The following is a 22,908-nucleotide window of genomic DNA, read 5'->3' as shown; positions in this document are numbered from 1 at the left end:
GGTTAGCAACCTCATAAAAAAACTTTCGACGAAGGTTTGATAATATTTTATAATATATCAAAATTAATTGCTAAATCGGGGAAAGCTCGTACCACGAGCAAAGAGTTGATACTCCCGGCTGTCAAAGAAGCTTTAGAAACGGATTTAGTCCATTCAACCGCATCCAATGTTACAAAAGATGGCCTACTAAGCAATGATACAGTGCGACGACGAACTGATGACATGGCGGAAGACGTTGAAGCTTCACTATGCAAACTTTTTGATACCCATCGAATTTTCTCTTCGGGTTGATGAATCAACTTTGTCAGTACTAATGAGGGTTTACAGTTTGTGAAGGAAGTACGGTTTGTGAAGAAAGTGAAAATTATTCAAGAGATGCCTTTTGAAAAAAAAATAAGATACTAAAGGTGAATTTGTTTTTAATACTATCAAAAATTATTTTAATGAAAAAATATTCCTCTTGCGAATATTATGTTTATTGCTACCGGAGATCCTGCAATGGTGGGTCGTCATCATCAATTCATCGCTGTTTGGAAGAAAGAGGTATACTGCTGCCCCCCAAAAAAAGGGGACAGTTCTATATCTCCCTTTCTACTGGGACAAAATTCAAATTGCGTTCTTCATGTCTCGAAAGCGCGACTTAGGATATATATTAGATTTATATATAACACTATTCTAACATAGGAATTTTGACACAAAATCGGACTTTTTCTGAAATAACATACCAAAATTTTTACATATTTCGATTCTACAAATCAAATTACGCCTAAATATGAAATTTTGTAAAATTTGGAGAGAAATTTACGGAGAAATTCGCAAATTTATGTTTGCACTTTTTTTTCAGTTTACGTCAAGAATAGTTCACTTGGCGAACTTCTTAATATATGGCAACCTAGGTTCCTTTCCGGTAAGAGGGAAAAAAGTCACCATCGTTCCTTTTTACTTCCTTGTACGAAGTAAAAAGGAAGTATTGTAATTGCGAAAAGTTTCAGGCAGCATATTTCAACGAAAATATCCATTTCGACCGCTATCGAATACAATTTAACGATGTTTTTGCGTGACATCTGTACGTAAGGACAGAATAAAACACTCTTTTCCTTCAAAAAAATTATAAAACTGCTTTAAAATTAATCCTGAAGAGAATTTTTCGTGGCGTCTGTACGAACGTATGTACGTACGTGCCTACGTACGTATCTCGCATAACTCAAAAACGAGTAGCCTCAGAACATCGAAATTTTGTATATAGGACTGCTATAACATGTAGATGTGCACCTCGTATTTTGGTTGCAATCGGCAGCACCAAACGTATATAAATATATTTATATATATATCCACTCTGTTACCCAGCTCAGTGATCTCAGTTTCTTTACTCTTATAAGTTTGTAAATTGTACATTTTTTGCTTTAAAAATGATTGTATTATGTTGTTTTTATCTTCCGGTTAAGGTTTTTATGCCTTTAGTAAATCTGTATGCAATATTTTTAGAATTATCAACAATTTTAAAGTTGTCTAAGTGCCGCTAAGCCTTTTTTTTAATGGCGGCCATTGATGTTTACATTTGAAACAGTAGACTAGTGGATTTGTTGCCAATCTAGGGAAACTTAGCTTCGCAACAACAAAGATAACGCCTTCATTTATTATTTAAATCATGCTTAATCCTTTCTGGAATTTTTTCGAGGAAATAAGTGTTTAAGATTTACTTCGTAATTTTTAATATAGATATTTTTAGTTTTTATGTATTTTTGCCTTCTCGCGAAATGAGAGCTGAATTAATTAAATGAGAAATATTCAATCGTCTGTGAAAAACTGTTTCTTTTTTTGTTTTGTTTGCTTAATTTCTTTTATCCATCATTCTAGCTTTATTATAGTATTTTAATAGAACATGTGAAACGATTAGATAATTCTATTCTTTAAATGATATAAATTTTGTGCATTATGAGTTATAATATGAACGAAATATATAAGTTAACTGTTATATAATTATTAATACTCTTAAGTGAATCTAGCGCCAGAGTGTCACTATGGTAAACAAATACTAGAGAGAATTTTAAAGAATGCATTTATTCTATTGTGGTTTATGCGCTGTCGGCGAAGTAGATTTAATTCAATCCAATAAGTTTAAATGAAATGAAAAAAAAAAATGCGTATAATTTAATATTCCGTACAAGGAAGTCATGTTGTGTACACATCAGATTTTTTCAAATAATATTCTTTATATTATATTTTTAATTATAACTTATTATTTTAAGTAATTTTTTCTCTTTTGAATTTCATTTTAATTGTTTAAGTTGCATGATTTTTTTTCGAATAACTGTTTTAAAAATTTCTATTTACCTATTCGAACTGCGTAAATAAAGGTGCAGCGTTTATATTTTTTCAAATAGTTTTCTTTATATATATTTTTTGTCATAGTTATTATTTTAGGTAATTTTTAAATTTTTATACTTTTGTTTTAATTGTTTGTATTGCTTTATCAAATAATTGTTTTAAAATCTTCTATTTATTCCTTCGAACTGAGCATTTTAAATATATTTATTAATATAAATTTTCCAGAATTTTATTTTATTTATTTGAATTACGTTTCTTTCGGAAGAATACTTTGCAACCCAGACTACGATGCGTTTGAAAACTGCATATATTAAAAGAGGTTAGGTTTGGTTTATTAGATTACTGCAAAGCCCTCGAGGGCTATCTGCCTTAAGGGAGGGATGCCTTCGTGGATGACTCTCTAAGGAAAACTGGCTCGTATACACGTTACACATGGGAAAAACCACGAAAACACCCATGCAGCCAGCCCGTTCGCGGGATTCGAACCGAACTACCAGTGTTCAGCGACGTTACCGCTCGGCCGCTGGTGGGCCATATATTAAAAGAGAAAATACAGTAAAGCACAGTTAACACGCCTTTCAATGTTCCGTTCAGAAAATATATATATAAATAAGAGAGATATATAACCGATATTTTAACTTAGGATGACTTGCATACACTGCTTTAAACAATTTTATCATTGTGCCCATTGCTTTACACGCTTTTGTCCTACATTTGGTTTCTTAAAATGCTATTCATATTTCAGTCAAATATTTTATTTTTTTAAATCGCAAGAATCAAATTACATAAGATTAAAAGGTTTTAAATTAAAAAAAAAAATAATACAAATACTAAATTTTACGCAAAAATTTATTTTTTCTTCTCTTTTTCTTCAGGCATTCTACTTTATTCGTGTCCTTTTTTTTTTAGGCATTCTGCAAGTATATTAAAAAGTATCCAAATTTTCGAAATATCTTCATATTTCTGACAATCATTTTAAATAAAGTTATCGCCTTCCATTTCATAAAGGCCCACAAACGGCCGAGCTGTAAAGTCGCTGAACACTGGTAGTTCACTCCAGGGTTCGAATCCCGGTAAACGGGCTGGTTGCATGGGCGTTTTCGTGGATTTTCTCATGTGTACCGTGTATGCCAGCTGTTTTCCCTTAGAAAGTTCTTCACGAAGTATTTGGTCAGAGCCTTTATCTCTCTTTAGAGGCTAAACATTTTGAAGGTATGAGATGAAAGGAAAGACTGGTTTCATCAAGAGGTTTTGGTTTATTTAATTATGACAAAGCACACTAAGGCTATCTGCCTAAGGGGAGGGATGCCTTCGTGGAGGACTTTCTAAGGGAAACTGGCTCGCATACACGTTACACATGGGGAAAAACACGAAAACGTTATTTTGTTACTTTATTTGAGAGTAATCTTTCCGCTGTTCTTTTTTATCATCGAATTTCTAGTATTTACCCATGATAAAATAAAACAATCATTCCCAGATATATATTTTATATTCAAACTCGGAATCCTTATTACTATATAAATCTCTCAGAATTTAGATGCGTTAGTTGTTTATTATTCTCCAAAATTTAACATTTATTCAATTGATTCAATTAAAATTGATTCTATTAAAACGTGTAGAGGATTAATTTCCTATTCATTAAATATCGAGAAACTGTTCTGCTACTCTAATCGTTCTGTTGATATCAAACAATAACGTAACGCAAATCCACTACGCATTAAATACAAATCCACTTGCGCATTTAAGGCAACGCAAATCCAGTGGATCTGCGTGCTTTATTCGCATATTTGAATTCGTTACTAGACGATTTCGTTATTATTATTCGTTACAAGGTATAAGGCACTTCATAGTCTGCGCAGTTAAACTTATTAAAAATACAGTTGTAAATATACGAACTTAATTAAAGTCATTCTTTTGCAATTAATTTTTAAGTGACTGGCTTCATTGCTGAATTGATAAAAACTACCTTTTGACACCGGGAACACTTAAATTCGAAATAGATTTCTCACACCTATAAATTCTATATTCGTATCTGATTCATGAAACGCATGTTGTAATTTAATTCTAGCTCTTAGGCTATTTTATGAAAAGCCCGAATTCTTTGAACGTGTTGGACATGAAGTCCATTTTCTGTACAAACGTAAAAAACAGGCTAGAGGCGAGTGTACCTCAGACTCTTTTGAAACATGTAATTAAAGCACTGTATTTTTCAAATTTGCATTTACTTCAATTTAAGTAGCTGTTATAATCACAGCATTTATGTAGCACGGTGTAAAATTTGGCCTTTAACAAATCTTTAAGTGCTTCCAGCTATTTAACTTACGTTGCTTGCCGATTTACCTACAACTAAAATGAGCTATTTTAAAATTCTAATGCCAATATATAGCTACCTAAATTGAAATTAAAATTTATTTAGAGGAATCTGTGCGTTATTTACCTGTTCTGATGCAACTCAAACTAACTCTCTGTTAAACCTGCCGAGTGTAAACAGTTGCAAGTGAGTAGTGACACTTCCTACTCAGAAAGGAAATGCGTCCTGTTAAAAGTAGTCAGTAAGAATTTCCTATCACAATTAAACTAAGCTTAATACATTAAACAAAAGATCTGCCTCAGATCAAGGAAAATATGCTTGATATTTAACATGTTACATTTCAGTTACGGTAAAGATAGTAGTTCAGATTACAAAAATTAAAATAAACTACGGAGTACCCCTATCTTGCAATAAACGAATGTAAAACCCATACCGCAACAATACATTATCATTATTTGTATTACTGTAAGACACAGCAGAGCTAAAGGAGAGAGCAAAAGAACTTCGTAATAGAAAACGGCTCTCTATATAGCACATACATGTTGAATAGGAAGAAACAGACAGTAACCAGTCTGTTTACAGGGATCTGAAACTCGCTGAACTATCTTTAGCGAATTTACTACTCGATTTCTTGTGGGCCAGCAACAGCGTAAATATATTTTTTCGTTTTTCTCGGGTTTGTTGTTAGAGAAGATAGGTCTGACGAGCGCAGGTACCAAATCATGTGTAAGATTTAGACATTTGTAATCTCGTTCAGTGGAGACTTGCTCATAAAATAAATAAGACAAAAATCAATCTTTTATAGATTTTTACAGGAAATTCGTGCTGGATTTGAGGAGCTAAAAAGCTTTGATCTCATGAATATGTGCGTTTTATATCTGCTGGTTGCATATCTTTGGTAAAGTTCTAATCTCTAAAATATATTTTCTGCTTTTCCTAGTTTATTTAACAAGTTAAATAATTAAGACAGAATAACACGCCGAACAAATACTAATTCAAAAGTCAAACAACAAAAATCAGCGTTATATTTTGAAATTTTCACAAGACCAGTTTCTATGGTTTTAGCGCCATCTGTTGATGAAACCAGAACTGAAACATAATTTCTTTAAAGGCCGAAGGCAAAGATGGATTGGAATTAGGATCGTTAACTAGAATAGAAGGATTTTTTTTGAATGTGAAATGCCTCTAGAAAATCCAGTTCTTCAATGGAAGATGGTTTTTGAATAATTTTAGCAACAGAAAAATTGAAAATTGGATTTTCGGTCCAACAATATTAGGCAACAGATATTTTGCAGAAATTTAACTTTCGGGTCGTTTATTCTTCCATTAATAAAATTCCGAGTTCCATACTCAAAGACCCCATTTTGGATTTGAATTCCTGTGGTGTTTATAGGATTCCTTGCCAGTGTGGTTTCATTTACATTGGCCAAACTAAGAGAGCCTTAAAATTTCGCGTCAAGGAACATGAGGCATATGTTAGGAAAAAGGAAACACAGAAGTCTTCTGTTCCTCAACATTGTTGGTCCAAAAATCACACTTTCAATTTTTCTGCTGCCGAAATTTATCGAAAACCATCTCTCATTGGAGAACTAGATTTTCTAGAGCATTTCACATTAAAAAAAAATCTTTTTGTTTTAGTAACGATCCAAATTCCAATCCATCTTTGCCTTCGGCCTTTAAAGAATTTATGTTTTAGTTATGGTTTCATCAACAGATGCGCCGCTATCTTATTTTCTGTCCACGCTTTCTTATCTCAGCTTTCTTATCACGCTATCTTATCTAATCATTATATCCTATCTCGTTCATTTGCGCTATTGCAGCTGAGGATGGTGGTTCGGTAAAACCATCGAAACTAGTCCTGCGAAAATTTGAAAATATAACGCTGATTTTTGTTGTTTGACTTCTGAATTAAGTTAAATAATGTTTATGCTTTTAAAACCAGTGATTTGAAAAGAAGATTAAAAGGAAAGACCAAAAACTGAACTTGCGAAATGGGGCTTACTCTGAAATGCCACTGAATCAGCGATAGACTTGAATATGCAAACTGCGAAGCACATTTCTGCTCTCGTGAGGGCACTTTGGTAAGTTACATATATAATAGGTTTCTATCAATTAGTTGTTTTATTGCATATATAGTAGGTTGTTATTAATCAGTCGTTTCAATTCCCAGTATGGATAAAAATTGAGTTAGACGCCTTCGATTACGAAAATAGTAGGCGTTCGTTGCATGGGCCATTTAACTTCCGATATTGTCAGAGGGCGAGGATTTTCAACGTCGGCAGCGTCAAGAGTATTATATCGAAAATGCACGGATGGTGGGAAAACTGCAAAGGACGTTAGCTTTGAACCAGCGTGGTGTGAGGCGGCTCTGAGACGTAGCTAGCGAAGCCAAATGTACGTAGACGTAGCAACGAAGCCAAATGTTAGCTCAGTTTATTACCCAGCTGAATCAGGGCGCCAGTTGTGCAATCAATAAACGGACCGTGCAAGGCTCACTTCTGATGTATGGGCTTCGAGAGCCATAGACCCGCGTATACCATTGCTGAATGGTACTTGGGTACCATTTTTGAATGCATGCCATCGAGCTGCACCTCTTGCCTGAGGAAGAAAACACAGATAATAGATTGTAGAAGACTGGAAATGAGTAGCATGGAGTGATGAGTCTCTATTCCGAATACTTAATGCTGACGAGAGGCTGAGAATATAGCGTCACGTTTATGAAACTATGGACTTGCATGCCAGGTTAGAACTGAACAGGACCAGGATTGCTCAGTGATGGTGTGGGGTACTTTCTCTTGGCACTGTTTTGTATCATTGGTACTTGAACGTGCCTCTCTCAATGCGATTCGGTACGTACATTTGCTGGGCGGTCATCTCCATCCATTTATGTCGTCCTGTCATTCACACGGAAATGAAGTATTCTAGCAAGATAACTGCTCTCGACTGGTTACTGAATGGTTGAATAAGTATTCCTTTAACTTTTTTGTTATAAAATTGGACACCTAGAAGGCCTCAGTTAAATTAAGCCCTGTTCAATTCCACGCCTATCGAATTAATTTCCACCTTTTCGTTGCCCTGCGTTGGCAACACGCTTTTGAGATTTGTCGTTCGTAGAATTCGGTCGCTAAAAGCGTAGCTGACCTGTAACGGTTGTAATTCTTATTTTATAGCTTATCTGTACTGTTGGATTATTACTAAATGTTTACGTATGAATGTTTTATTATTAAATGTATTCAGTTTGGTTTAAATAGACTGAGAGTGACTGAATTTATTAAGTATATTTAATGTCGAAACTACGTCATCCATTTTGGCGCCATTCTAATACGAGGAACGTAAAAAAAAAATTGGAGGCACCGGCGGGATTGGGAATTCATCAGCAGTTCAAGTACAGATAAGTGCTTTTTATTTCGATTTATATCTGAATTTGATTCTTGAAGTTTTATATATTTTGTATTGATTTTCATTTTGAACTTGAATACTTCGATTACTTATTATGGATCAAACTACTGTCATTAGATTGCGTGGTAGGGCAAAAGCGGCCTTCACAAGGCTTCAGAATACTATTTCTTCCGATTTATCTATAAATGAATAAATTTTGCATCTGGAGCGCTTGGAAAGGATTTAATTCAGATTTTGATAAATTTGATGCCCAATTACCAGAAGAGCAGTCAGAAATTGAAGATTTTGAATCGAAGTATTATAGTTTGAAACTTCAGTATCAAAATTTGTTAGATTTTTTGAATGTGGCTAATGTGCCAAATGTTCCAGGAAATTCTAATATTAGTAACTTTAAGTTACCGAAGTTGAATATTCCTATTTTTTCGGGTAACTTTAATGACTGGATGAATTTTAAAGATTTATTTGTTGCAACAGTGCATAATACTTCTTTATCGAATATACAGAAATTTCAGTATTTGATCGGATCACTTGCTGATGAACCAGCTTCTATAATTAAACATAATCCGTTATCAAATAATTCTTATGAGGAAGCATAGGCAAAATTGCTCGCTAGGTACAATAAAAAGAAACAAATCGTACAATCGTTAATTAAGACGTTTCTGGATCAAAAATGTATGTCGCAGGTTGATAATGTTAATTTGCGGCAATTAGCTGATACTTCAGATGAAGTTATCAGAGGTTTAAAAGCTCTTGGTGACAAAGCAACTTCTAGAGATCCATGGTTAATATTTATATTGCTTCAAAAGGTAGATTCAGAAACTCGAAAATTAGGGCACAGAAAACAGCGGAACATGATTTTTCCTACACTGGAATCATTTTTTGAATTTTTAAATTTGAGGTGTTCTTTTCTCGAAATTATCATAAATAAAGAAGCGGAAGCTAAAGTCGTTCATAAAAATAATAATATTAGTTCTAAAACGTTACAGAATTATAAATTTAGTAATACCAAATGTTCGAAATGTAACGAATGTCATGCTTTATATAAATGCGTTAAATTTAAGAATTTGGATGTTACTTCTAGAAAGAACTTTGTAAGAAAACAAAGACTGGTTTTTTATGTACTCGTTTTCTTAGGTTTTTTATGTTTATATTCACATCTAATCAAAAACTATTATTCACAGATAAAGTGTAATTTGTATAATTCAAAAACGCATAATAGTTTGTTGCATGAAGATATTAAAGCCAACAACATACAGCTTTTAACAGCGCCAAATGAAAACGAAAGCACTTTAGAGAGAATTTCGAATGAATCATGCGAGGGTCAAAGTCAGGTAGTTGTCAGTAATACGATTCAAAATTGCGACTCGGCGATTTTGCCTAGGGTTCTCGAACTCGCATTTTCGTCCAGTGGCGAAACTATCGAAATTAAATTATTGCTTGATTCCGGAATTGAAAGTTCGTTTGTTTTTGAACGAGCTGTTCGAAGATTAGGATTAAAAAGAACGAATCAAAGGTTACTTTTGTGTGGAATTGGTGGAGTGCCAACTTCCAAGACTCGTAGCTCTATTAGTGGTTTAAAGATTAAATCAAAGTTAAATAATGAAATAATTGATGTTAACACATACATTTTGGATAGGTTAACTTTGCCATTGCCGGAACAATTCATTAATGTAAAGCATATAGAATACATTAAATCTATTTCGTTAGCGGATCCGAATTTCGCTCAACCCAAAGGAATTGATTTGATTTTAGGAGCTGATTATGTTTACTCCGTTTTAAGATGTGGCCAAATATATGGTTCGAAAAATGAGCCGGTAGCTCAAAATACAATTTTCGGTTGGGTGATTGCTGGGAAGGTCGGAAATAATATGAAAGGCCCAAAAACAGCAAATTCACACTTCATAAAGCTAGAAGATAATATAAATATTGATTACGAACTTAAGCGTTTCTGGAAAATAGAGGAAATTGTCGATGTTGGGAAGAAGGAATTTCTGACTCCTGAGGAACAATTTTGTGAATCACATTTTCAAAACACTCATTCTGTTAATTCAGATGGGCGATTTCTTGTAAAACTTCAATTCTATAAACCGCATTTGAAGTTGGGTGATTCAAAACCGGCAGCAATTTCTAGGTTGCGTTCCATGTAACGAAAATTCAAAGATAATCCGGAATTTGAAAAACAGTATAAAGATTTTATACATGAATATGAACAGTTAGGGCATATGACTGTGATTAATGATGATTTATTTATCTAACAGATCGGATGCAGAAAAGTTTTATCTTCTTCATCATTCGGTCATTAAACATCTAACACAATGACAAAATTAAGAGTAGTTTTTGATGCATCCTGTAAATCTGAAAACGGTATATCATTGAATTCTCTCTTAGGGGTAGGTCCGAAATTACAAAGAGATATTTTTGAGATTTTGATTAATTTTCGATTTCCTAAAATTGTTTTCACAACCGATGTGGAGAAGATGTATCGACAGGTGATGGTAGCCCCTGAAGATCAGAATTATCAATTGATACTCTGGCGATACAATTCCAGTGATAAAATGCGTACGTACAAGTTGAAAACAGTTACGTATGGTCTTTCCTCTACTTCATTTTTAGCAACTCGATGTCTGAAGCAGGTAGCTTTAGATTCTAAAGAGGAATCAGATGTATCTCGTATATTGTAAGAGGATATGTATATGAACGACTTATTGTCGGGTGCAAATACAGTTGATGATGCAGTATCTGTCTGCAAGAAAATATCTTCAATTTTACATGCAGGTGGTTTTGATTTGAGGATGTGGAATTCAAATTCCGTAGACTTCTTAACTGAATTTAAGGAACATTGTTCAATGAATTCTGATTTCGCGATATCTCCTAATTCGAGTTCGAAAGTCTTAGGACTTTTTTGGAATTCAACTACTGATACCTTCAGTTTTAAGCTACACTGCACATCAACGCACCTATAACAAAGAGACGCATATTGGCAGAATCTGCTCGCATTTTCTATCCTTTAGGTCTTCTATCTCCTTGCACTATATTAATTAAAATATTCTATCAAAAGCTATGGTTAGTTAAAGACGACTGGGATTCAGTTGTTCCCCAGCATATCTCCGATGATTGGTTTAAATTTCATGAGACATTCAGTCAAATTAATAATTGTGAAATTCTGAGATGTGTCGTACTTACAACGGACAGTATTATTCAACTACATGGATTCTGTGATGCATCTTCGCAGGCCTATGCATCAGCAATTTACTGTCGCCAAAAATGCAATGGTACGGTTTAGGTTCATCTTTCGGTATCAAAGGCTAAAGTCGCGCCTATAAAGCAAGTATCCATTCCTCGTTCAGAAGTCAAACAACAAAAATCAGCGTTATATTTACAAAATTTTCACAGGACTAGTTTCGATGGTTTTACCGAACCACCATCTTCAGCTGCAAAACCGCAAAAGGTTTTGTAAATATAACGCTGATTTTTGTTGTTTGACTTCTGAATTAGTATTTATTCGGCGTGTTATTGTGTCTTAATTATCCATTCCTCGATTAGAACTTTGTGTTACGTATTTGTTGACCAGATTGATGCGATCTCTATTGAACATTTTAGAGAAGTTTAATTTCGAAATCTATGCATGGACGGATTTCAAAGTAGTTCTGTCTTGGCTATCCGCTCATCCACGTAAGCGGAAAACTTGCAAACAGAAAGTGGCAAACAGAACATCTCAGATCATAGAAGCGATACCTATTAAACATTGGAATCATGTTCCCTCTAAACAGAATCCTGCAGACATTGCTTCTCGTGGTATTGAACCTCAACTCCTACCAAATTGTACTTTGTGGTGGAATGGTCCACCATGGTTGCATCAGGAAGAGGAGGGAAAATGGCCTAAATATGAATTAAGATGTGAAAATGATACTAAAGTAAAGGCTGAACAAAGATCTGATCCTATTTTTATTTCTCATATGCGTAAATCGAATGATTTATTAGCTAATTTGTTCGAGCATTATTCTTCGCGTTGTAAAATTATTCGTATTCTGGCTTAATGTCAAAGATTTATTTCTAATTTCAAGAAACATCATGTTACTCAGAACAATTCATGTAGTGGCATTAACTCCAGCTGCCTTATGCTGCTAACATTTCTAGAGAATCGAGTAGCAGAAAATTTCATTATTCGTTGAATTCAGAATCATTATTTCAAAGATGATTTACAATGCATTAAGGAAGAGAAACCTTTACCCAAGAAGATCCAACTATGTTATCTATATCCATTCGTAGATAGAGATGGTCTCTTACGGGTGGGAGGACGTCTTCGAAATTCATCTTTAACATTTAACATCAAACATCCTGTCATACTTCCTTCTCGACATTAATTTAGCGAATTACTAGTGAAAGAACTTCATATTTCTTAACTTCATGCTGGTCTTTCTTTATTATCACACCTCATCAGGCAATCTTACTGGATAATTGGGGGGAAGAAACTGATACGCAGTATTGTCAATTATTGCTTAATATGCCATCGATTTAAAGCTGCTTCAACTCCGCAATTGATTGGGTGACCTTCCTGAACATCATGTGACTTTGGAACGACCTTCTTACGCATCTGGTGTGGATTACGCTAGTCCTATTACCATGAAATTTAATAAGTGTCGTGGCTCTAAGACAACGAAAGGCTATATAGCTCTGTTTGTTTGCTTGTTGACTAAAGCTGTGCATATAGAAGCAGTCAGTGACCTGACGGGAGACTCGTTTAACGCTGCACTTAGACGTTTCATTTCACGTCGCGGTGCACCATGGCACATTTACAGTGACAACGGTACCAATTTTGTGGGAGCATGCCGAAAATTAGAAGAACTAAATCAGATTTGGTCTTACTTGTATGCAACAGAATCGGTTTCCCGAGAACTAACTAAGTCATCTATTGAATGGCATTTTATACCGCCTGCTTCGCCCCATTTCGGAGGAATATGGGAAGTCGGCATTCGCTCAGCGAAATTTCGTCTGAGAAGAGTATTGAAAGAGACTCTTTTATTCTACGAAGAGTTGTCAACGCTACTTACTCAGATCGAGGCTATTTTGTATTCACGTCCACTTACTTACGTGAACGATTCTGATATTGACTCTATTAATGTTTTAAACCCTTCTCATTTTATTACAGGTGATACTTTGACTTCCTTTCCAGAGACACATCAGTCTGTTCACACAAGGAGTTCTAGGTGAACTTGTACAGAATCTACGTCGCGGATTTTCGAATCGCTTGAAAAGGGAATACTTGAATTCTCTTCAGCAGAGATCCAAGTGGCAGCACACTAAACCCAACCTGAAGGTCGACACGCTGGCTCTTGTCATCGAAGATGGATCTCCACCTTTAGCTTGGCCTATAGGACGGATCATCGATGTCCATCCGGGCAAGGACGGCTTAGTTCGCGTAGCTACATTTAAAACTAAAACTGGTGTCTTCAAAAGACCAATTAATAAATTCTCACCTTTGCCTGTGTATCAAGACTAAACCTGATAGGGTGGGAGTATGTTCACTTCCACGCCTATCGAATTAATTTCCACCTTTTTGTTGTCCTGCGTTGGCAACACGCTTTTGAGATTTGTCTTTCGTAGAATTCGGTCGCTAAAAGCGTAGCTGACCTGTAACGGTTGTAATTCTTATTTTATAGCTTATATGTACTGTTGAATTATGACTAAATGTTTACGTATGAATGTTTTATTATTAAATATATTCAGTTTGGTATAAATAGTGACTGAATTTATTAAGTATATTTTAAGTCGAAATTACATCATCCATTTTGGCGCCATTCTAATACTAGGAACGTAAATAAGCCCCTTTGGGATATTTTGGACAAAAGCGTTAAAGCACAACACACAACACTTGCGACGCTTCCTGAATTATGGACAGCTCTATCCGATGTTTAGCAAACCATTCCCATGGAGCGCTCTCGCAAAATTGTTGCGGAAAAAGCTGTCTCCGCCTCATCGCTTGACAGCTATTTTTAAGGCAATAGGATGCCCAACTCGTTATTGACTTGCTATCTCTAATTCAATGGCACTTCAGAGTATTTGACTAAAAATGTTCATTAATTGTAACTAAACTAAACTACTGACTGTTAAAACTGCAACTTCACGAAGGAAGTATGAAATACAGCAAAATATTCATAATGTATGTTGTGTGAAAAACGTGCAAATGTTTAAGTATTATAAAGGTTTTGCAAAATAAATATAACTTTAATTTTCTCTTCATAGAGAATGAATGATATGAATATAATATTAAATATAATATTATAGGGAATTAATATTAAAGGGAAACAAACATATTGTTTCCAAGCTATTTTAATTACTTTCTATACTAAAACTGTATAGGCTCAGTTTTCGCTTTCTACTTATATTCGTTGGAAAATTTTATTTTGCAATTATTGGACCTTAAATGAAAATTTTATTCTTAAGTTGTTATGATATTTTTTGAATAGGCATAATTTTTTCCATGATGAATAAGTTCTTTGAAATGAATATCAGAAAGTAGATACATCTCGAAACCAAAAGAATATTTAATATGAGTTTACAAATTGCATATCAGAAGTAAACAAGTTTTTAACAGATAAAGAAAATTTAACCCATTAACCGCCAAAACTACAAGGAATGTTTCTTTTCTCATGAAAATAATAACAAATATTAAATTAAGCATTTATGACATAAATTTACATTAAAAATAAAACAAAAATTCCCTTACTTTTGGAAAAAGCGAGTGTTGCGTTCGCGCAACGTCAGCGGAATAAGACTACGGATTTTAGTGAATAGGATTGTACTCGTGTTATGTTTCTTTTGAGTGGAGCGTAGGATTACCTTTTAGCTGTATAACGTTTTATAAATCTACAAATCACTTTACTTGTAATTAATTTAATACTAAAATGTACACTGTATTTCTTTTACAAATACAGATTATTTCAACTGAAAGATTCAAGCATGAAAAGCTTGATTACAGTCATGATGTACAGCTACATTACAACTTTGCATCTGTAAACAGTCTGCCTATGATACTCTTTACAACAGAGTCTTTTCTTATCAACGGACTTTACGATAAAATATCTACCACTTCCAAGCAATGGTTTTTGAATGCTGAATTTACTTGGTCTTCCTGGTGTTGATCTATTTCTGCCTAATTCTACACTCTCAATAGGAGTTTGCAAAAGGAATAATGCATTCTCGCGTCTAAAATCTAAAAGAGACTTTATATTTCCAGTAGTAAAAAGTAGTGATATTTAGTCAGTTTAGATACGGTCTAACCTCATATAATTTTTCAGTATTGTCAAATGCAAATTCTGCTTCATATTCCTGTACTGCAAACGTGATATCGATTCTCGTACAACAGGAACAGAAATGTCCTTATCAAAATACCAATACATGTTTTCCTGATGTAAAGAACGATATCCTGTAAGCAATAATATTCCAATGAATCTTCTCATATAGGCTTCAGATGCAATAAATTCTGGGCATTGTTTTTTGCTGAGCGTATATATTTGTCTGTTCAACGAGAAGAGAGTAAATGTGTAAACTATAAAGAAAATCGAAAATCTGCGCACTAGTTTTACCTTGTATTTTGTCTTTTATAATTTATCTTCTATTTCTTTCTTCATGTTCTTCCTGAGACATAAATAACAGTTCATTTTTTATCCACTTTAAGATTTCAGTCTTCTGCTTTTTAAACTTTTTAGTATAACTATAACTGCTTTCAGAAGGCTGAAACTTACTTCTTACGTGAATTTCAACTTCCCCAGCAGTATCATTTGTTAAAATATCATTATCATTATTTAAAACATTACCATTCATTTCTTCTTTGTCACTAGCTTCTGCAATTTCTGGGGGAACAACAACAATATCAGTTTCATTCTGGTCATTATTAAGATTATCTTCATCTGTTTCTTCATAAAAAAATCTTTGAAGGGCTTCTTCTAATGTAAGATACCTCGTTCTAGGCATTTTCAAATAACCAGAACAGGAACCAGAACATCGAAAGCAATGAGTGAAAGAGGAGATTGACTACCCGTTTCCTGCTGACGTTGCGTCAGCGCAAAACCTGTTTTCCCTTCTTTTCCAACACAAATTTAAACACCTGACTGATGTAATATTATGATAAACGGTGGCCTTGACTAAAAACAGGTCACTCATAAAGACAACGATTCTTCGTTAAATATTTTCGGCAAAAATACCTGGTCGAATATTTTGCTTAAATTTTGCTTAAAGTATGAGATTATTTATTATAAATAAAATGCTTGTTGGAAGCAAATATTTTTTACAGAAATAATCTTCATAATATTCCCTACACAAAATCATCTGCTGGTATAAAATATCTTAGGTAGTTATATTTATATACCCATTTATTTTGACCTTTGCGTCAACGCAACACCAGCGGCTAATGGGTTAAGGCATGATTTGTAGCATGCATAGAGTTTTAACCTAGATAAACTGTCTGATTTACATATACATATGATTGAAAAAAATTAATTGACGTATTCGGCTTATTTCTGGGTGATTCTTCATTCATGGGTGGCATACATGATGTTTATCACGGATGATTTTTTTTTCGAAATTCTGACAAAGAACTTATTTCTGAAGACGGCTCTTTGAATTTAAAAAAAAGACTCAAAGACTGAAGACTGAAAAAAGAATGTGTGAATTTTCCAAACGAATAAAGTAATATGCAATGTAAACTTTGAGCGAAATAAGAGAAGCGAATATTTTACCCGTAAAAGGAAATGATTAAAACGACATATCAAAAAATGTACTCACAACTTTAACTGTCTTTAACAGGCTGCCGTTTTTGAACTGCAGGTGTAATTAATTCATTACTGCATGACAGGAAATCAACTTAGATTGGAAGAGAGGAAGTTTGTTCTGAAATGTTAATGGAAGACCAAAAACGCCAAGAAGTGCAAAGACGATACAGAAAGGAATTTGCAAAACCGCCACCAATGCGCCGGGCCATTGCACGCATCAGAGACAAGTTTACAGTAGATAACTTTCAGATAACAGCAACGTTCTGGTTGACTATGCAGATCCACGAGCCCTGGAAAAGAAGAGCAACTACAGGAAACACTCCTTCGATCACCACAGAAATCTCCTCGAGAAACTGCTCGTGAGCATCTATCGCATCACGAAACCTCTGAAACTGGAAATGCTACATTCTAACACTAATCCATATTTTCAACGAAGACGATCTTGACCAGAGAGTTGAATTCTATGAGTGGTACCAGGCAAAATGGGCAGAAGATGCAGGGTTTCCACCCAAAATTGTGTGGAGCGATGAAGCATTCTTTAAATTAAATGGCTCCATTAATGGCCATAATTGCATGTATTGGGGTCTTTTAAATCCTTATGTAACACTTGAACACCATCTAAACTTATGGAGTAACAGTGTGGTGTGGAATATCACATTGGTATCCCACACCACACTATTATCATAGGACCATCATATCATAGGACCATTTTTTTAATGGAACTGTTAATGGTGAGAATTACCCCAACTTGCTTCAGGAGTTTTTCGGTAGACAAATTTCTGAGACGTTTGGTGATGACTACGAGATTTACTTTCAGCAAGATGGAGCTTCTCCCCTCTACCATCGCGATATACGAGCTCACCTCCATGCAGCTCTTGAACATTCATGAACTTGATTCCTCAATTATATTTGTCTTCCGTGTTCGAAGCCATTCTATTTCACTCTATGTTCAGAAATAAAGTTTTTCTCGTCATTCGAAGTTGGCTAGTATACACGTTACGCATGATGAAACCACGAATATGACCATGCAGTCAACCTGTTCACGGGAATTTGAACCTCGGACCAAATTACCAGTGTTCAACGACTTTATTGTAAATCGATATCTTTATAACTGAATATAAAACGTTTTTATGAAATTTCTGACGTAAAAGTAGTATTCCATTTTTTTTTTTTTTTTTTTTTTTGTAAATAACAAAAGAGGAAATTTTTAAAATTTACAAAAATTTACAAAAAAGCCAAAATTTACAAAAATTTTGCTTAAAAAAATTAAGTTATTTATTTGCTTTCTTCTAGTTTATACATCAGACGGAAAAAATTGCAATACAGAAGTGATAATTGAAAACTAGCAGCAGAAGGAAAACGTTAATATAACTCAAACATGATTAAAAGTTAATCCGTTCTGTTATTACTATGTATACTATTAAATAACTCATGTATTAAGAATTAATAATTAAGAAATGCATTTAATTTACAAAAAAGGTAATATTTAAAAACAATTTAATTCATATTTTTGGAATTTCAAATCGAAACTCAAAATCTCAAAATGTTTCAAAATCTCAAAATGTGCCTGTGTATAATTAATATCTATTTAGCAAGCAATGTTATTGAAGAAATTAAAACAAATGCAGACATTTAAATCAAGAGAAATGGCTAAAAAGTGTACTTAAAAAATTAGCTTTGAAGTACAGGAATAACAAGCTCCAAAGCAAAGCAAAGCTTCTTCAGCAAATATTTTGTAAAATACTCATAAGCTAGATTTCGAAGCATTCCGTACTTCATTTTTTTTTCATAGCCTTCAGATCAAATATTTAACACAGCGACAATTTCTTTAGTAATATCAATAAACTCTGCACCCTAAAAAATGTCCTTCATCCTCAATTTATGTTTCTTTTATCAATGTATGCTACTCCAAAGGTTAATATTTATATTAGAAATGTTGAAATCTTCGTAACTCTTGGAATATAAATTTTAACGCAGGACTTTTCCTTACGCAGGACTTTTCCTTAAATCAGAGCTTTACGTTTCATGCTCATTAAAGGTTTAATAAATTTAATGCATGCCATTTTTTTTTCAGTTTTTCAATTAAGCTGAAAAATATAGGATTAATTTCTGTGTTTCTACTGTGGACAAGAGCAAAATGCATTTAAGTTTTAAATTGCTGATGGGTAATGAATTATTGTGCTCCGTCAACGCTATTGCGCTTTTTTGTGATTTACTCGTCAGAATTTTTTCTAAAACAAATAAAAAAATACGAACTTTATTGCCCATTTACATTCTTCATTAATATTTCTTTTGTAAAAAATATACGGCTTCAGCTAAGATCAGGAAGTAACAGGAGGTTAAAATATAAAACTGTTTTCCAGATGTTGAGTTCTTTTTCAATTATTGGCAGATAAAATCTATAAGCTTGCATATGAAAAATGTTTGAATTAAGTTGCTTTAGTTTTCTGAAAAATGTTTTCCACCTGTGTACTGTCTGGACAATAAACTTCAGATTTAAAATATAATTTTAGTTGTTTAAAACGTGGTGTGAGATAAGTAATAAATCATAACATGGACTACCTGTATATTTTTTAAATTGGACTTGTTCCGAAGGACCAATCAAGCGCTCGCACTACGAAGCAATTCACATATCAGAAACTACCGCAAGAAGATCTTTTGCGAGAGCGGTTTCCTCTTTGACTATCACGGAGCAGTTAGAAAAAGATATGTCACGGTGTCCGTCTGTGCTAATAGACGGCAACGCCAGTAAGCGCAGAGAGGGAAAATGCACACGCCACAGCATCACCGCAGATTCATGCTGTTTAGGAGCCGACCAGTGGCCGAGCGTTAAAGTCGGTGAGCACTGGTAGCTCGGTCCGAGGTTCGAATCCCGCAAACAGGCTGGCTGCATGGTCGTTTTCGTGGTTTTCCCGATGTGTAACGTGTATATAGGAGCCAGTTTCCCTCAGAGAGTCCTCCACGAAGGCACCACTCCCCTTAGGCATATAGTCCTAGTGTGCTTTGCCGTAATCTCAATAAACCAAAACCAACCCATATTGTTTAGTTTTCAGCAGTATGATTTACTTATGCAATTATTTTAGAAATGCATACAATCTTATTTAGAATCCGTTGTCATAAATTTCATGAAAGCAGAATGCATTTTTTTGTTGTTGTTTGTTGTATAAATAAATATTAATTTCAATTTTTTATTAAATTACCACACGATCAGATAAAAAATAAACAATCGATAGAATAACTCTTTGCTGCATGTAAAGGTTACCACATGCGTTTTGAAACTGAAATAAATGAAAATGGGAAAAACTGTTCGATAAGCTACAAAATCTTATTATTTCCTTATTATTTCTCCCGCCTAGTTAGCATGCCTTCGTAGTATAAAGGTCAGCACGCGCGGCGCGTATTTCGAGAGGTCCGTGGCTCGACCGCATTACTCATTTTTCATGATTTCTGTTTTCAAAAAATAACTAATGATTCTACAGTGCCTCCCGAACTAAAAAAGGTGGTGGATGATGATTCTCCATACGCAGGATTTGGCGATTGGGTCCTTAATCCCCAGTGGCCCTTTAAAAAGGGAAGTATATAAGGTATTACTCCCGCCTTCGTAGTATTCGGCGCGTATTTGAGAGTTCCATGGTCCGATTCCCGATGAGGGCATTGCTCATTTTTCACGTCTCCTGCTTCGAAATAATCTACACTTAAGGAATTAAGTGTAGATTATTCCTGTTTCGAAATAATCTACATTTAAGGATTTAAGCGCAGATTATTCCTGCTTCGAAATAATCTACACTTAATGTCTCTACACTTAAGGAAATAAATAATAGCTTAAGGAACTAAGGAATGAATAACTTAAGGAAAACTAACTAAAGGAATAAATAACTTTATGAAACCTAACTAAAGGAATAAATAACTTAAAAATCAACAATTCAAAGTTCATAGAAATCATTATTTATAGCAAAGAGTGCACGTTTTGGCGGGATAAATATTCATTTTATTAGAGATTCATTCCAGATTTTGAGTTCTTTTTCAGTTACTGGCAGATGAAATTTATAAGCTTGGCAAATCTTATCCAACAATAGTATGTCGATCTTGAAATGAATGAAAAGTTGTTAAGGACAGTTACAAACTTGCATGTTGTACTTATCCAAAAGGGGAGCAGGCAGTAGATAGATTCTGGATCCCCACCGCATGTATGCTATGTATGGGAGACTTACATATGCATTCCTGCAGCAGACATAAATAAAAACGACAACGCCGTTACACACACACATAAAAAAATTAATTTATATATATATATATATATATATATATATATATATTAATATTAAATATTATATAATATATCTATATATAAACATTAATTTTCATTTATGATTACTTTATTTATAAATATTGATTCACTTACAAACTGAATTCAGAAATAACAATTCATTTTGTCTGCTGTAAAATAACCACACTGCATCGAGTATTCCCACAAGCTTATGTAGTTTTCTGGTTTAAAAGGACTAGCTCGTCCTCAATATGAAGAAACCAGCAACCACAACAAAATCATTAGCACAACAGTTAAAAAATTTATCCATCAAAACGGTAAGTTCAAAATAAATATAGTTCCATTTATCCACGTTTCTGTGCAGTTTTCGTTGCCCAAAACTATAAAATAATTAGGATCTTAAATAAAATCATTATTAACAAAATCATTAATGTAATATTTTATTAATCTTCTATAAAATAAATAACTCTGTATACGTAAAATGAGTGTGTTATTCTTCTTCTATAAAATAAATAGTTCTACATACCTGAATGCAAAGCATTTAGCAACAGGAGATGGTCTCAACGCAAATAAAATTCCTAATCGACCTTTCCAGATTAGGCTAATTTGACTAATTATTAGGCTAATTCATAACATTTAAATAATTCTTGCTAAGAGTAAGCCTTTTAAACGAATTAGCTGCTAATTACATAATAAAATTTTGCTTACATAATAAATAGCAAAAATATTCCTAACTAGCGGAAGTACCCGATGTCAGTTACATTAGATTGCGAGTAATGCATCTAACAACAAAGAGAAACAATACCGATGTAATCCTTCTCTACTAACGATGAAAAAAACTACGATTCATAGTCATACATTTTTAAGTCTGATGCGATATGGAACCCACATAAAAATATCGATAGAAAAATAAGCTAAATCTTTCTCTCATTATATCAACAACAATTGTATGAAGTTTATAATGATTTTCGTCTTTCTAATCAAATGATCGTAAATCTCAAGTTCCATCCAATACTTCACCTATGTTCAATTTTAGTCGAATAAATGTGATAGTGAATAAATGATTTTAGTGAATAAATGTGAGTTGATCATAATTAATCAAAAATCAATAAATCGAACAAACAAACACACAAACAGGCATTCTTCTTTATGTGTATAGATATTGCAAAACTTACAAATTTTTGATTATCAAACTCTACGATTTGAAAGCGAGCAGTAGCAACACTTTTTGAAATAAAGCATTTTTTATCTCCAACGCGCGAGACTGTTGACAATAGGAAAAATAAGTGCGAAAATCAGCGCTTGCAGAATTTTTAATTAATATTTCGGCTGATCGCACGAAGATGGGAATAGTCGAAATGGCTACCCACGAATTCTTGGAATCGGGAATAATGTATTTAATGCTTGGAGTGCTATTTTTATTTCCTCGTAAAACTTATAATTTTTTTTAACAATCCCTAAGATTTAAAAGAGAGCAGTGAAAACAACTTTCGAAATAAAGCAGATTTTCATCTCCAGCTTGCGAGACTGTTGCCATTTGGAAAAGTGAGGGCGAAAATTGCTGTTTTTCGGAGATTAATATCTCTGATTTTAGCCACTTTTGTTTGGAAAAAAAGTGGACGTCGATCTTTATCAAGACCCAGAAAAGAATTGTAGAAATTTGGAGACGATAGCTATAGTAGTGACTGAGTTAATTAAAGGACAAACACACAAAATTTCTTCTTATATATATATATATATATATATATATATATATATATATATATATATATATATATATATACATTTCGAATCATTTTAATACCACGTTTCTGTAAGTGCTTAAAGATACT

Source organism: Stegodyphus dumicola, chromosome 2 (assembly GCF_044657685.1).
Source record: "Stegodyphus dumicola isolate Sdum_Otavi_A_Nest chromosome 2, ASM4465768v1".
Classification (NCBI taxonomy): domain Eukaryota; kingdom Metazoa; phylum Arthropoda; class Arachnida; order Araneae; family Eresidae; genus Stegodyphus; species Stegodyphus dumicola.
The sequence above is the reverse complement of the archived record's forward strand: the minus strand, read 5'-3'. Positions refer to the sequence as shown.